This window comes from Lemur catta, chromosome 1 (genome assembly GCF_020740605.2).
Source record: "Lemur catta isolate mLemCat1 chromosome 1, mLemCat1.pri, whole genome shotgun sequence".
Taxonomy (NCBI): Eukaryota; Metazoa; Chordata; class Mammalia; order Primates; family Lemuridae; genus Lemur; species Lemur catta.
The window spans coordinates 277670974-277689011 of NC_059128.1; the positions used below are offsets into that span (position 1 = coordinate 277670974).

General features: G+C 44.4%; 1 pseudogene; it reads left to right on the top strand.

Annotated features, from left to right (window-relative positions):
- Nucleotides 1-17281: 17281 nt before the first annotated feature.
- Nucleotides 17282-17774, top strand: LOC123620397 (annotated as a pseudogene).
- The last annotated feature ends 264 nt before the right edge of the window (nt 17775-18038 follow it).

An 18038-nucleotide genomic window follows, 5' to 3' on the forward strand; every position in this document is an offset into this window, starting at 1 on the left:
CCTTCTGATTGCTTAACCTCTGTTCAGATGGTTCCAGAACTAGGTATCTCCCCCTCAAACAGAATTGTTGGAGACTCCCATAAAAAGTCCAGGTTGGACATTGTTCGATCCAAACAGGAAAGTCTTGAGCCATATAAACTAGAATAGATCTAACTTCACCCTCAGAGGACACCTCTTACTGCAGAGGAAAATGTGCCTAAGCTCCGTGCATGCACTTGAACTTGCTTGCCAATAGGCTATGAACAAAGGGTTATCACATACGCTGATGACATGCACTCACTGGGGCTGGCACATGACTTCGGGATGCTCTGGAAACAATGAAGCTTCATGTCATCAGCAGGGACTCAAAATGAAAATGGTCAGCAGATTAAGAAACCACTAGAAGCCTCAATGTTTTCTATTGAAATGGTCACAACAAAGGTAGAAACACAAGCAATAAAAGAGCATCTTGAAGCTCAACACTATGGCAAGTAAGTGGCCCTTACTAAAATCATGGCCCTTATGATTTCACAGAGACAAATATTGGGACTGGTTCAGAGAGGCCAAAATGTCAAAAAGTGGCTCAGAAAATAGAAAAAGAGACCTCAGGAAAGACCTGCCTGCAGCTGGTAAGAGAATCATCTCTAATGCTCTCGGGACAGACTCTGGGTGCCAGAAGACCTCAAAATGAAGCCTGGAGGATTTTCACATGAACTAGTTGGCCACTGCTCTGGAGCAGCTTTGGTGACTGAGGATGTTTCTGGTGCCCACCGTATCTGTCACCAGTGAAATGCTGGGACAACTAAAAATGGGACATGGACAGAAGCCAGGCCTCAGCATTTCCAAATAGATCTTAAACAATTACTGTCTTCAGTAGATTTTGGTTATATTTCGGTCATGCTTTGCTTATTCTTAGAGTGGGTGGAAGCTTTTCCTTGTCAAAGCTACAGCTAGCACAGTAGCTAGAACACTGTTTTGCTTTGTGTTTCCTACTTAGGGAATTAAAACCCATCTTCCCACTAATGGGAAATATTCACATCACTGGAATTGTCATTAAGGAACTCTTCAAAGCCTTGCCACTCAAAAAATGTAGTTCCCTTACCATCCTCAGTCTTGAGGAAAAGTCAAGAGAACAAACAGGATTTTATAACTAAATCTGGCACAAAACTCAGGCCGTTGAATGAAGACGTTGCCACTGGCCTAATGACCATGACATCAACTCCTACAGGGGTTCATCAGCTCACCCTTTATGAGGTGGTCACTGGTCAGAGTACATGTCTGGGAACATCACCCACAGACCACACCTCATGACAGGCAATTATAGTTTAATACTGCAAAGGGGTAATGCGGACACTCAGTCTCATCATCCACAGGCACAAGAAGTCTTTCCCCAGCATCCTCCCAACCACGGCCTATATGACCTCAAACCTGGACACCTGGTCTTCTGGAAAAGCCATCAGAGCAAGGTGGGGGCTTCCAAACCTGATGAAAAGAGTAATCATCAGGCCCTCCTGACCACCACACTGCCGTCAGATTACAAAGGACTGGTCCTTGGATTCACACCAGCCCACTGAGAAGACACGAAGCTTCCTTACACCACCAGGAAGTCACCTGAACGGGAGATCTCACACGAAGTGTCCTTGTACATCCCCCAGGAGCAGACAGCCATCGCAAGGAGAAAGGTAACCCCCCAGCCTCAGGTCAGTGTGGAGTAGATGGCTTCGTCCCAGAACATTAGAACTAGATCTCAAATGCCTAGAATAACTGACGACCATTCATGCCATCACATGTTTTTGTTCCATAGGTCCCTAATTGTTTTTTCATTTCTTGCTGGTTTAAGGTTCTGGATAGAAAATAGCTATTTGTATTCTCTTAACTATGTCACCCATTCGGGCTCCTGCTCCTAAGTACTGCCCTTGTAACCCCTGCTCACTCCATGGCTCAAACACAATTTAACCAACCATTAGAATGACGCATGCACTCCTTTGAGTATTGCCAAGTTTCCTTAGTGCTGATCCCTTGTAATGAATCAGTCGGCTTCTGGGTAACAGAACTTTTTTTTTTTTTTTTTTGAGGCAGAGTCCCACTCTGTCACCCTGGCTAGAGTGCCATGGCATCAGCCTAGCTCACAGCAACCTCAAACTCCTGGGCTCAAGCAATCCTCCTGCCTCAGCCTCCCGAGCAGCTGGGACTACAGGCATGCGCCACCATGCCCGGCTAATTTTTTCCATATATATTTTTAGCTGTCCATATAATTTCTTTCTATTTTTTTTAGTAGAGACACGGTCTTGCTCTTGCTCAGGCTGGTCTTGAACTCCTGAGTTCAAACAATCCGCCCGCCTCGGCCTCCCAGAGTGCTAGGATTACAGGCGTGAGCCACCACGCCCAGCCTGGGTAACAGAACTTAATGCCTATGTGATTTTACAGATGCCAACTATAACAAGCAAGACAGCCAAAAACCTAAGGCCCCCTGTCATGTGATGCAAAGAATGGGGATTTTCTGTCACCATTAAAATGAAACCTGAGAATCTTTCATAGAAACTAGCACTTCAACCAAACTTATTGATAGAGCTTGGTAAGGAACTAAGTGGTGTGAGATTAATTGTGCAAGTGAAAGATTCTTTTCTCACATAGATTCTGTAAGGAATCTTTCTACTTAAACTCCATCTCAGTGTCCTTGCCTGTGGCTCTACACGCTGATGTCTGTATCCTGCTATCTGCTGCTGGAGTACACTTGCTGACTTGTGTCAACACTGTGGAACACAGGAGTATTTTGGCCAACAATGGAATGTTGGGTGGCCTCCAATGACTGGCAGTGGATTTATGCCACAAAAGCCCATTGTCTACTACCCACAAGTCAGATTGGCACTTGCCATCCCAATATACTGAGGCCTCCTCTCAGCAAAGTCCCTGATATTATTCTGGTCTATTTGGGCCCATTGATTTCCCCTCTTTTTTAAAAAAAAAAAGTATTTAGATATTCTAATTCAAGAAGAAAAAAATGTGAGCCTCAATTTCAAACCTTACATCTTAACCTTTGTGGAACAATTCTACACTGCTTTATTCTGTCCTCAGACATACCTATTTCACACTTTAAAGAGGGTCTAAAAAGTGGCTCAGAAAGCCCTTCATGCTTTGGTTCAGAGACTGACAAGAGAACCAGAGAGTGTAATTAAAGCCTAAGGTGTCCTTGCCTAAGAAATTCATAGGCTCAAACTGACAGTGGGTTATAACAGAGTCATTCTAGACACATTATTGCCTTCTGCAGGCAGAACACATGCCATCTTGGAGATGAGAATGTTGCACTTCCATCCCTATGATCTTTAATATTTTGGGGCTTTTTTTTCTTCAGACAGAGTCTCACTTTGTCACCTGGGCTAGAGTGCCATGGCATCAACCTAGCTCACAGCAACCACAAACTCCTGGGCTCAAGTGATCCTCCAGCCTCAGCCTCCCAAGTAGCTAGGACTATAGGCATGTGCCACAATGCCCAGCTAATTTTTTCCATTTTTCATAGAGACAGGGTCTCACTCTTGCTCAGGGCTCAGGCTAGTCTCAAACTCCAGAGCTCCAGCGATCCTCCTGCATCAGCCTCCCAGAGTGCAAGGATTACAGGCGTGAGCCACCGTGCCTTGACTATGTTCTTTAATGTTATAGAAGTCTGGAAAGTGAAGACATTAGAAAATTCTGTAATCTGGTTGATACTCCCACATCTGGTTTTACAGGTTCTTCAAACAGACAGCATCTGTTTTCTTGGCTTAAATTGTGCACAGTTAGTTCTTGGCTTGTAAATAGACTATAAATGCAATTTGTCAGCATTGCAATGATCAAACATGTAGTTCTACAGAATTGTTAATACCACAATACAGCCACTATTTTGTCAGATGATGTCATTGATAAGAGGAAGAAGATCTAACATCTATTGAAGCTCCAGTGACATCCATCATGGCCATGGATACTTAACCCAGTGGTGCAGGGGAAAGATGTGTTCTGTCCCATAGACAGGGTTGAAGTGTGTTTCAAAAATTGTGACTGAGAAACAGGTGAAAAAACTATAACTCTCCAAACAAATAAATACAAATGTAACAAACAGATAGACTGTTCAAGCTCAAATAGCTCAAGCAACAGTTGGTCAGGTGGACTCATGGATTTAAGAAATTAAAGCTCACACATGAACTGTTCAAATACAAACAATGTCACAATTGTCATAGTTTACAAATTTTGACCATCCACAATTTAGACCTCAATTATTTAATATTAATTTCTGCCTTAAAATCACCCAGTGACTAACCCATCCAAACACTCAAATAGCTCAAAACTATTGCATCTATTGGATGGAATTTATTCACCCAGTGGCTTCCTTGCCTGGCAAGTTTCTAATAAAATTAGCTTTTTTTATTTTTTTTTTAAATAACGAGATTTTTCTGGTGGGCTCATACAGAGTTTTCAAAAGTTCATGGGGCAATATTCAGGAAGCAGGAAATAAGGCTTTTTATACCCTTGAACTTGCTTTCTCCCATATTGTTCATAGCCAGTGGGAATATAGGAATAGAGAAGTTGTTTGGGAGGCTGAGACAGGAGGATTGCTTGAGTCCAGGAGTTTGAGGTTGCAGTGAGTTATGATTGTACCACTGCACTCCAGCCTAGGCAACAGAATGAGACCTTATCTCTAAAATAAAAATAAAAATAAAAAAGTATGAGGAAGCCATTTTCCCAAATTACATATTCCCTAACTTTCACAATCTCTAACAAAATCCTGCTATGCAACCCAAAACTGAGAGGCACAACTATAGTAAGTAGCGCCAGTGACGGAGGCATGTTCAGCCCCAGTGGTGCTGGACAAAGTGCTGAAACCACTGGGTTGTCAATCACCAATGGAAAACCACAGAAGTAGGACACATGACAATAAGTTATAACATTTTTAAAATCTATATAACAATGAGGAAGTGCCTCTTCAAGTCACAGTGCTCATGTCCCTGTCCCATGTGCTATCACCTGCTTCCTGGGTACATGAGGGCTGGGGTGGGCTTCAAGAGAGCATGAATGAAAGAGAAGCTCCAGAGGTAGCAAGGTCTGTGGCGACACCATGGCAGTATGGTGCCTGGAAATGCTGTCCCTGCTCACGTCATTGCAGCTGCTGGTTCTGGGCCCCACCCAATCCCATGTCCAAGCTCAATGTCCCTAAAGCCCTCTGCCCTTCATGTACATCCACTTCACACTACAGGTCTTGGAGGGCTGCAACCACTGGAAACACACCCAAGTCCCTGGGAGGGCTGGCCTTTGACTGGACCATTGTGGTGGCCACAGAGCAGACGGCTTCTAGGATTCCCACAGAGCAGCGAGAACTGACATCTTGCAATTCATGCATTAACCCCCATCTCCAAGAAAGAAAAGGGAGCCAAGCACAGGGACACTATCCTGCCCAGGGGAAAATCAGAAGATTCAAAGAGAAGGCACAGATCCAGGAGGCAGTCTACAAGCATAGCAGTATTCAGGTTGCTGATTTTGGAGAACATCTTTCTGAACCTAGCATAGGAAGTCCACCTATGGTAGGGACCCCATTCACGACAAGGTGCAGAAAATCTGACAGGGAAAATTACAGAACTCCCAATCTTCTTTGGCTAATATGAACTGAAGCTTCAGAACAATGTTCTAGGCCCAAAAAAAGTCCTAACCCAGCCTCTTGCCATCTTGGTCCAAACACACCACGATTATAGCATTGCACCTGGACAGAGTGAACTTCTCCTGAGAATCAGGAGTATCTATACACAGGGCTTCAGTGTTACAAATGGCAGAATCCGTGTAGGTGATTTGAATACCTGGGGCCACTTGAGGTCAGTGCCATCAATTCCAACATTTGGGGGTCTCAGCCTCCCAAGCAGTCATCCCTCACAGAAGCTCCACACTCAGCACAGCACATTCTCTGTCCAGACGAAAAATATCAAGGACTCAGGTGGAGAGCTCATCAGCCACCGGCTTCAGCTTGAGCAAGGAGCCTTCAATTTCCCAGCGGGTGACATCTCACCACACGCTGTGGACAGGTTTGCTGCTGCTCCATCAAGATGCACAGGCTGGCCAAGGCCCACGGACAACCACTTTGATGTTTCTGGGCTCCATCTCTACAGCTACTTCCCCCCAGACCAGAAACACTAGGGGCTCCCCCAGCCCAGGTCTCCCTGCCAACAGCCTCAAGTTTTAAGCCCTAGAGGTCAGGGTCCTCAGGGCCAAGGAGAGCCTAGGGATGGAACCTAGAGACAAAAACAGGTCCCAGCCGTGTGGCCTCTGGGAGGATGCTTCAGGCTGCCCTGCTTCCTCCCATCAGTAGTCAGGGGCTCTAATCCTACAAGCAGCAGTCAGGGCCTCTGCTCACTGCCCTGGCCTCTTCTGCCCCCATGACCACCAGGCCATCCCCATCCTGTCACTGTGATAGTCAGCCTCTTTTAGCCCCCCTTAGATTCCTCCCAAGTCATATCACTCAAGCTCGTTCTGCTGCTGTCTGGGACCGCCGATAAGAGTGTGGCACACTCTGTGTTCTGACTGCCCCAGAAATTTGCTGCCCACCTAGGCATTGCTCCAATTTCAGCACAACCAGAACCATTTCCTGCAGCATCTCAGGTAGGCTGGGTCCTCCTGGGAACAGCCTCTGAGACCAGCATACCTCTAACAGTGACACCAGCATATTCGCACCAGCACTAGATTCAAAGGACCCAAGCCCCTCTCTTGATGCACACTTCACAGCCGAACTTTTTTTTTTAATAGACAGGATCTCGCTACGTTGCCAGCCTGGTCTCAAGCTCCTGGCCGCAAAAGATCCTCCCACCTCCGATTCCTGAGCAGCTGGGATTACAGGTGTGCACTACCAGGCCCGGGCTCCCACTCTCCCGTCTATTTTGACTTCTCCCTTTTCATTTTGGATGCTGTTTCTTTCTTTCCCTTGCCTAATTTCCCTGGCCAGGACTTCCAGTATTATACTGAATGAACATGGTGAAAGCGGGTATATTAGTCCATTTTGCTCTATTATAAAGAAAATACCTGAAGCTGAGTAATTTACAATAGGTTTATTCGGCTCACCATTCTGCAGACTGTACCAGAAGCATCCCGCCAGCGTCTGCTACTGGTGAGGGCTTCAGGGAGCCTCCAATCAAGGCAGAAGGTGAAGGGGCAATAGCCGAGTCACGTGGTGAGAGGAGCAAAGAGAGGGAGGAGGTGGTGCCAGGCTCTTGTAAACAACCAGCTCTCACGTGAACTAAAAAAGTTAGAACTCACTCATGAGAACCCACTCATTATCCCAGGGAGGGCACTAAGCCACTCATGAGGGATCCAACCTCCTGACCCAAACACTTGCCACCAGACCCCACTTTCAACCCTGGGGATCAAATTTCAACATGAGACTTGGAGGGACAAACATCCAAACCACATCAGAGGGCATCCTTGTCTTGTTCCAGGTCTTAGAGGAGAGGACTTCAGTCTTTCCCTGTTCAGGACAATGTTACCTGTGGGATTGTCATATGTGCCCTTTAGTATTTTGAGGTATTTCCCTTCTATACCTAGTTGGATGATGGTTTTTATCACAAAGGGATATTGAATTTTATCAAATGTTTTTTCAGAATTTATTAAAATAATCATAGGGCTTTTGTTCTTTTTTCTGTTAATGTGATATATCACGCTAATTAATTTGTGTGTGTTGAAGCATCCTTATATCCCTGGAATGCATCCCACTTGATCATGGTGAATGATCTTTTAAATGTGTTACTGAATTCAGCTTGCTAGTGTTTTGTTGAGAATTTTTTGCATCTATCTATGTTCATAATAGAACATGATATTGGCCTGTAGTTTTCTTTTTTTGTTGTGTCCTTTTCTGGTTTTGGTATCAGGGTAATGCTGGCCTGGTAGAATGAATTTGGAAGTATTTCCTCCTCTTCCATTTTGTTAAAGAGCTGGAGTAGAACTTAAATGTTTGTTAGAATTCAGCATTGAAGCCATTAGATCCTGGGATTTTCTTTGATGGGAGACTTTTTATTACAGCTTCAATCTCTTTACTTGTTATTGGTCTGTTGAGGTTTCTGTTTCTTCATGGTTCAATGTGGCTGGTTGTATGTGTCCAGGAACTCATCCATTTCTTCTAGGGTTTCCAATTGGTTGGTATATAGTTGTTCATAATAGCCTATGGATTCTTTGTATTTCTGTGGTCTCAGTATGACTCCTTTTTTTGTTCCTGGTTTTATTTTGTTCCTGGTCTTCTCTCTTTTTTTCTTAGTCTAGTGAAAGGTTTGGTGACTTTTTTTATCTTTAAAAAAAATCAACTTTTCATTTCATTGATCTTCTGTATTATTTTTAGTCTTAATTTCATTTACACCCCCTCTAATCCCTATTATTTCTTTCCTTCTAATTTTGGTTTTGATATGTTCTTGCTTTTCTAATTTTTTGAGGTGCATTGTTTGGTTGTTCGCTTAAAGTCTTTCTGCCTTTTTGATACAGGCATTTATTGCTATAAAATTCCCTCTTGGTACTGCTTTTGCTATATCCCATAAATTGTGTTATGTTGCATTTCTGTTTTCATTTGTTTCAAGAAATTTTTAAATTTCCCTCTGAAGTTCTTCATTGACCCATTGGCCAGTTGTTCAGGAGCTTACTCTTTAATTTCCATGCACTTGTATAGTTCCCAAGGTTCCTCCAACAATTCATTTCTAGATTTATTCCACTGTGGTCATAAAAGATACTGGTTATGATTCCTACTTTTTTGATTTTGTTCAGACTTGCTCTGTGGCCTAAGATGTGGTCTATTCTGGAGTATGTTCCCTGTACTGATGCAAAGAATATACACAAGTATATTCCACAGCACTTAGGCGGAATGTTCTTTAAGTGTTACGTAGGCCTATTAGATCCAGTGTGTAGTTTAACTCTGATATTAGTTTTTTCACTGATTTTCTGTCTGGACCTTCTGTTCATTAGTAAGAGTGGGGTTTTAAAGTCCCCTGCTGTTACTGTATTGCAGTCTATCTCTCCCTTTAGAACTATTAATGCTCCCTTTATATAATACAGCTTCAGTGTTGGATGCATAGATGTTTATAATTGTCATATCCTCTTGCTGAATTGGCTGCTTTATCATTATATAGTGACCTCTTCATCTCTTTTTACAGTCTTTGATTTGTAGTCTATTTTATCTAAGTATAGCTACATCTGCGTCTCTGCCGCTTCACTTTCAGTATATGTGTTTTTATAGGTACAGTAAGTGTCTTCACCCATATGGGCAGCTTATAGCTGGGACTCATTTCTTCTTCCCTTCAGCCACTCTATGCCTGTTAGCTAGAGAACTGAATCCACTTACACCCAGTGTTATTACTGATAAGTAAGGACTTACTACTGCCATTTTATTGCTGGTTTTCAAGTTGTTTTGCAACTCTTCTCTTCCTTTCTTACTGTCTCCCTTGGTGGTTAAGGGATGCTCTGGCAGTATGTTTTAATTTGTTGCTTTTTATTTTTAGTGAATCTGTTATAGGTTTTTATGTTGTGGTTACCATGAGGCTCACAAAAAACACCTTATAGATATAAAAGTTATTTTATTTTTTTATTTGTTGTAATTTAAATAGAGTTAGGGGATATACTTGTTTGTTACATGGCTGAATTACATAGTGGAGAAGTCTAGGCTTTTAATACACCCGTCACCTGAATAGTGTATATTGTACCCAAGAAGTAATTTTTCATCCTGTAGCCCCCTCATACCTTCCCCGTTCTGAGTCCCCAGTGTCCATGAAGTCACTCTGCATGACCGTGCACACACCCGTTGCTTAGCTCCCACTTGCAAGTGAAACATGGGGCGTTGGGTTCTTTGTTCCTGGGTTACTTCACTTGGAATAATGGCCTCCAATTCCATCTAAGTTGTTGCAAAAACATATTTCATTCTTTTTAATGGTTGAGTAGTATTCCATGATATATATACACACACATATATATGCATATCACATTTTCTTTATCTAGTTATCACTTTGTGGGCACTTAGGTTGTCTCCATATCTTTCCAATTGTGAATTGTGCTATGATAAAAATATGGGTGCAAGTGTCATTTCCATAATATGATTTTATTCCTTTGTGTAGATCCCAGCAGTGTTATTGCTGGATCAAACGGTAGATCTACTTTTAGGTCTTTGAGAAATCTCCATCCGGTTTTCCACAGAGGTTACATTAGTGCCACCTACACTGTATAAGCATCCTCTTTCCACTACATCTGCACCAGTGTCTATTGTTTTTTTGACTTTTTAATAATGGCCATTCTGATAGGTTAAAGGAGTATCTCATTGTGCTTTTAATTTGCTTTTCCCTAATGATAAATGATATCGAGCATTTTCTCATATGTTTGTCGGCCATTCCTCTTCCTTTGAAAAATGACTATCTTTTTCCCACTTTTTACTGCAGTTATTTGTTTTTTTCTTGCTGATACATTTGAGTTCTGTATAGGTTCTGGATATTAGACCTTTGCCAGATATATAGCTTGCCAATATTTTCTCCCCTTCCATAGGTTCTCCACTTACTCCGTTGATTATGTCTTTTTCTCTGTAGAAGCTTTTTGGTTTAATTAAGTCCCATTTATTTATTTTTGTTTTTGTTGTATTTGCTTTTGTGATCAGAGTCATAAATTCTTTCCCTAGGCCAATGTTGAAGATCATTTTTCCCTAGGTATTCTGCTAGAATTTATATGGTTTCAGAGCTTACATTTAAGTCTTTAATCCATCTTGAGTAAATTTTTGTATATAGTAAGAACAGAAACACACCAGCAACAGTTTTTGAATACGAGGTCCCTTCCCCACTGTATGCTTTTCTCTGCTATGTCAAATATCAGTCAGTTGTAAGTATTTGGCTTTATTTCTGGGTTCTCTATTCTGTCCCATTGGACTGTGTATCTACTTTTATACCAGTACCATGCATAGCAAATTATTTTAAAGAGATGACAACTTATCTTGGATCACAAATAGAAACAAATAAAAAATGGAAAAAAAACATTACACTTTAACTCCATTTTCCCCACATTTTGACTTTCAGTTATCTCAATGTACATGTTCCTATATTACCTATCACTTACCAGATTGCTGTGGCTATTATTGTTTTTTATAGATTTGTCTGTGGGCTTTAGACTAGAGTTATGAGTGGATTGCACACCACAATTACAGTATTAGAGTATTCTGGGTTTGTTCATGTATTTAATTTTACATTTAAAACTAAGTGCTACAAAATGGATGAATCTTGAACCATTATGCTAAGTGAAAGCCAGGCACACAGGGTCACATATCTTATGATTTTGTTTATCTGAAATGTCCACAATGGGCAGGTCCACAGAGGCACAAAGTAGGTTAGAGGCTGCCTAGGGCTGGGGTCATGGAAGGAAACAGGAGTGACTGATAATGGGTGCAGGGTTTCTTTTTGGGGTAATGAACATGTTCCAAAATTGTGGTAACAGTTACACAATTCTGTGAACACAATAAAAACCACTGATTAGTACACCTTAAATGGGTAGATTGTACCTTAGGTAAATATCTGAATAAAGCTGTTTTTAGAGAAGAAAAAGTTCAAAGACTAAGGGATGCTACACAGCAAAGGATAACTGTTGTTTCACAGCAGCACAAAGATTCTTTTCCAAACAGTATAACATCACTGCAACTGAGTGCTATAGGAACTTCTCTTGAACATGGACCACTGATCATTAGGTGTGGAGATCACAGAAAAAAACAAGACAGCTATGAAAGCAAAAAAATCAGTGAGGCTGCCCACACGATTTAGAATCTACTATCAAAGGGTCTCACCTATGCTTAACTCTACAATATGGTGAACCTCACCTACAGTGGAACACGTGGATCGGTGTGAAGTGTTGAGGGCAGCATCTGGCTCGGAGCAGCAGTGCAATAAAAATGAGCTATCAGGCCGGGCGCGGTGGCTCACGCCTGTAATCCTAGCCCTCTGGGAGGCCGAGGCGGGTGGATCGCTTGAGGTCAGGAGTTCGAGACCAGCCTGAGCGAGACCCTGTCTCTACTAAAAATAAAAATAAAAATTATCTGGACAACTAAAAATATATATATAGAGAAAAAATTAGCCGGGCATGGTGGCACATGCCTGTAGTCCCAGCTACTCATGCCTGTAGTCCCAGCTACTCAGGAGGCTGAGGCAGAAGGATCGCTTAAGCCCAGGAGTTTGAGGTTGCTGTGAGCTAGGCTGACGCCATGGCACTCACTCTAGCCCGGGCAACAAAGTGAGATTCTGTCTCAAAAAAATAAAAATAAATAAATAAATAAAAATGAGCTATCAGTTTTTAAGAAGGCACTAAGAAATGAAGGAAGGAAATAGTTAACAATCCAGTTATGTTCTCTTTAGAGACACCTAATACCAGATAACAAAAAACAATAAAGCTGTATGTTTTAGTCCCTTTCCTGTTGCTATAACTGCATGGCCAAGACTGGTAATAAGAAAATAGTATCTTACACTTCTGGAGGCTGGGAAGTCCAAGGCTGAGGAGCCACCTCTGGTAAGGAACTTCTTGCTGCTGGGGAATCTCTGCAGAGACCTGAGATGGTTCAGGGTCACATGGCAAGGGGAGCACAAGGGAAAGCCAACTAGCTTTTGTAACAGACCCACTCTCCTGGTAACACCCACTCTCCTGATGATCATTAATCTATTAAATAATTCATCCATGAATGGATTAACCCATCCATGAGGGCATAGCCCTCATGATGCAATCACCTCTTAAAGGACCCACATATTAATACCATTACCACTGGGGATTAAGTTTGAATGTGCATTTCAGAGGGTACATTCAAGTTACAGCAATACAGAAACTCATTTTTCTACCATCGTAGGAGTTGAGAACAAATTATATCAAAAGAAAACTAAACTGTATGTGTGCTGCTATAGTTTCAATGTATGTGTCCCTCAAATGTGTATGTTGAAACCTGATCACCAAGATGATGGTATTAGAAGGTGGCAATTTGGGGAAACTGATTAGGTCATGAGGGCTCTGCCTTCAGGAGTGGGACTAGTGACCTTACCAAAGAGGTACAAGGGAGCTGCTTCCCTCCCTTTTGCCATTCTACCAGGAGAGGACCCAGTGTCCATCCCCTCTGGAGGGTGGGGAGACAAGGAGTCAAAATGGAAACACACCAGGCCCTCACCAGACACTGGACCTGCCAGGACCTTGATCTTGGACTTCCCAGCCTCCAGAACTATCAGAATTTAGATTTCTATTACTTATATATTGCCCAGTATTAGGTATTGTTTATAGCGGCACAAATGGACTAAGACACACAGACAAGAATTCATCATACACATGTCAGGCAAAGTAATGTATTGGTATAATTTAAATGGATCAATAGAAATGTTAGGGAGAGATTCTATAGTGAGTTGATTCTATAGTTTTGCCCCAAAGTCCTGTCCAATTGCCACCTCAGAATGTGACCGTTTGATAATAGGGTCTTTGCAGATGTAATTAGTTAAGATGAGGTTATTCTAGACTAGGGAAGGCCCTAAATCCAGTGACTAATGTCTTCATACGAAGAGGAGAAGACACACAGACCCACGGTACAGAAGGCAGCTGTGGATCACACACAAAAACCAGCAAGTGATCAAGGCAGAGCTTCCACATTGATCATGGCTGGCACCTGGATCTCACACTTCTGGCTTCCAGAACTATGAGAGAATAAATTGGTGTTGCCATCAGCCCACACTATGGAACCCTGGGGGGAAGCCCTAGGGAACTGATACATATGCCATGCAGTGCGGCCACCAAACCACGAGAGGGCACTGTCTGGCAGCAAGTACAAAGTACAAAGGGGCCAAAACAATCACTGGGAGTTTACAGAGAAATTTATGAGTGTTCAAGTAGTTTTCAGTGGTAAATAGGTTATAATTTATCACTTTAAAAAGCTGCAACCATTATCATCTTGCTGAATAATTTGTGGCCTTTGCAGCAAGCTGGCTGAGAGTCCATTATAAAGACCATCCTTGACCTGCTGCTGTTTCACACATGGGAAGGTATCTGTAGGACAAATTCCCCCACAATTCCCCTTCCAGGAAGAGATGCACATCGTTCATTTCAACAGACAGGGCCTAATTGCTCTCCAAGGAGGAGGTATATCTCACTTACCAAAAACATAGGGGAAAGGCTGTTTTTCCCCGGCCTTGGCAACACTCTCTCAAGATAAGAGGCAAAAACAGGCTTTAGAACAAGCAGTGATGCAGGTCCCAAGGACAGGGGTAAGGGCCCCTCAATCCACATTTCCCAGCTCAGGTGTTTCACCAGCCTGCTGGGGGCCCTTCTCCAGCGGAGCAAGGGTGTGGCCGGTTCCTTTCTGGACATGGAGCCCAGCCTTGCAGACACCACACACAAACTGGTTCCTACCACATCTGCAGGGAGAATATCTTCTGAGTCAGCAGGCTTCACAACAAGTAGCACCCTTTTCCCCAAGTCACTCTGCATATAGAGACCAGAAACCAATTCCAGGGTACCAAAGGGACAGCCACCATGGTGACCTCAAAGATAGCCATCACATACCTGCTTGCTCTGCCTGTTCCAGCCCTACAGGGACCTGGATAACTCCATCCCCAGTGTTCAGGGACAGAACACACAGGGAAAGAAGGTGAGGCTGCAGTTAGGTGAGGTGGCACCACAGGATCTGCCCTCTCACTGCCACCTCCCATGGCACTCACAGCCCCATTGTTGTGACTCTAAACCACTTTATGATCCACCCCTGCGAAGGGCAGAGAATGAAGAATGGGGACCAAGAAGAGGAGGTGGGGAGTTACCAAGCTGTTTGTTGACCTCTTCATGTGACTCTGGAACCTGACCTTAATCTCGCTTCCAGAAACACAAAAGGCCCCAGGCCTGCCCAGGCCTGCCCTCTGCAACCCAGACATCCTTAGAACATGACAGGAGTGAGCAGTGCTCCCTTTCAGGTGAGGTTACAGACAGGTTCTTCTCGCCTCCCCCCTCTGCCCACGTTATCTGCCCCAGCACAGAAATTCTGGCAGAGTCACGACTGTGCCTCACCCAGCTCCTGTTATCCAGGAGGACGTCAGGAAATGGCTGGAAACAAATGAGCATATTGGTTTTAGACTGTTGTCTGCCTCCCTTTGCTGAAGAATATAATAATAGCAAACAATTATACAGTGTTACCATTTCTCAGTACTGCTCTAAGCTCTGTTATAGTATTAACTTACTTAATCCTTATAGCAATCATAAGAGAGAGGCACTATAATTATTCCCAATTTACAGATGAACAAACTGAGGCACTGAGAGATGGAGAACTTTGCCCGAGATCACACAGTGAGTAAGTAGCAGAGCTGGAGCTCTGCAGCAGGGAGTTCCCCACCCACCATCTGTTCACTCCTGAACACACGTGGTACCTAACAGGTGCTCACCTAGTCACTGCAGGCACGCTGTGGACACGCAGTCCCTCACACCTCAACAGCCCTTTTAAAGGAGAAGAACCCTGGACATACCATGATGCTGGTGAAGACTTTGGTTCTGACCCTAATGATTAAGCAAACAGAAAGGGATAATTGCCTGGCTAAGTGACAGCAAAGCCAATTATAAAAGAATCACAGCAATGAACCCAGCTAGAACCCATAACTCTTCTGAAGGTGTGCACGTGGCCATGCAGGTGGCAGGATCTCCATCAGGCACTGGAACTGGCCTGTCACTTCTGCTTTCAGGTGACACATGTCCAACTAGTTCAGATTTTTCATGGGGTACCTGGCTTCAGAAGGTTTTTTCCCTTGAATTCAATCTACTTCCACCCTCAAGAATGTATCAAAATTTCAAATTTCCCATTTCCATCCTGTTCTTAAAAGACTTGCTCACAATTCCAATCCTTTGTGCAATGCTGTGCGTGCTAGCTGCAAGAGACAGGTGCTTACCCTCAGCCCTGGACATCAGCTGCGAATCCTCTTTTACATGCAGTCGTTTGCTACGGGTGCTGTGGTGCTATCACAAATGACCACAAACTTTGTGGGTTAAGACACAAATTTTTTATATTACAGTCTTAGAGTACAGAAGTCCTAAAATCCAAGTGTCAGAGCTGTATTCCTTCCAGAGGCCCTAGGGAAGGGCCCCTTGCTGTCTTTTGGTGCTTCTAGAAGCTGCTTCGGTTCCTTGGCTCACATCTCCTTCCTCCATCTTCAGGTACCTCTGACATGTTCACCTCTAACCCTCTTGCTTCCCTCTAACAAAGACCCTTAATGATACACTGGACCCACCGGGATAACCCAGGAAAACCTCCCCACACCAGGATCCTCAATCACATCTGCAAATCCCTTTTGCTATGGACAGCGACATTCACAGGCTCCAGGGATTGGAAGTGGTCCTCTTGGGGGAGGGGCACTATTCTGTCCACAATACCCTGAGCCTTTTCCAAACTCTTTCTCCTCTTTTCTCTTGCAAAGACCCCAGGATCTTTTGAAGAGGACCTCAATTTGATCCAACTAACCTTGTCACTATAACACAATGCTCTCAAACTTTGCTGCACGTTGGAATCACCTGAAGAGCCTTTACAACTCCCAGTGCTTGGGTCACACCCCAGACCAATCAAAGCACAACATTCTGGGGATGAGGACCAGGTAGCAGCACTTTTAAAACGGATGGAGTTCTAATTTTGTGCCCACACCTCGACCCACCTTTGGGAATTTGTTTTCAGTTGGACTTGTTCGCAGGTACACACATCTCACTGGGAAGAAGACATATAGATCAATTTAGATCTATGCAGATATCTACTCTCCTTGGACAAATGTAAATGCAGATAATTTTATCACCCGTAGATGTTATGTAAGGATCAAATTAAAAATTCCCACTAAAGGGTTTGGCCCACAGTAAACATTTCCTCCCACCTGGGGGCGCACTGGGAATCAGCCACGTAGCCTGCCCACACCTGTCTACTCACAGGACACCTAATTCTGAATGTCTCTTGAGCAAGCAAAGGCATCTATGTCCAGAGAAGCAGTTACTGTGTCCAAGTAAGTTCACTGCATCTTAGGAGAAAACATTCGCATTTTGCAGTGGACGATGGGCGCACGCTCAAGAAAATTACTCAGCTCTCGCTTTCCTCTCGTTCGGGTTCTCCCCAAACAATTTCTTCAGTCCAACTGCCACGAATCTGCAGTCCCCTACTGACCCGTCACCGCGGTTTGGCTCCGGGGAAAGCTCCTGGGCGCGGAGCCTGGATCAAAGACAGCGCAGCGCGGGCAGAGGGCGGGCCCGGGAGTTGGGGCGTTAGGAAACCTTCAGGAACAGGCATCCCCTCCTAAGAGGGGAGGGACGCAGGGCCAGTGCCTTGTGGTCCAGGACTCCCAGGGCTGGGTCCCAGAACTTCCTCTGCGCGGCTGCTCTGACTCTGTCCCTCCGCTGTGCGCGCCCAGGGTGGTCGGAAGCCCAATAAGTTCTCCCGCACGCCCCACCGGTACATGTCGTCCTGCAGCCGCCTGGCGCTGGTGACTGGCGCCAAAAAGAGTATCGGTTTCGCCATCACGCGCGACCTGTGCCGCCAGTTCTCAGGGGACGTGGTGCTCACAGCGCGGGACGCGGCGCGGGACTAGGCTGCCCTGCAGCAGCTGCAGGCTGAGGGCCTGAACCCGGGGTTCCCCAACTGGACATCGACGACCTGCAGAGCATCCGCCCGTGCGCGACTTCCGGCGGAGGGAGTATGGGGGCTCAGACTGTTGGTCAACAACGCGGGCATCGCCTTTAAGGGCAAGGGATTGGAATGCTTCGAAGGGAGGTGGCCTCCCGGAGAGCCGCCTACCGGGGCGGGTGCACCTGGCTGAGAAGCCCTGCGAGTATCCTCCCTCCACTCCCCACTCCTGGAGGGTCCAGAACAGGCTCCCAGGAGCAGAAGCAGGGCGGGGAGCTTCCCAGAGAGACAGAGTTCTCCGGAAGGGGAGGCTCTTCCAGCCAAAGGGAACTTGTTGTTTCCCTGCCTTGGACTCCTGCCGAGCTTTTCCAGGGTTTCTAAAGTTTTTGTGAGATTAGACTTCAGGGAAGTTGGATAAGGTTTTAACTGATTTTCAAATAAACCAGAAATTGCAAAA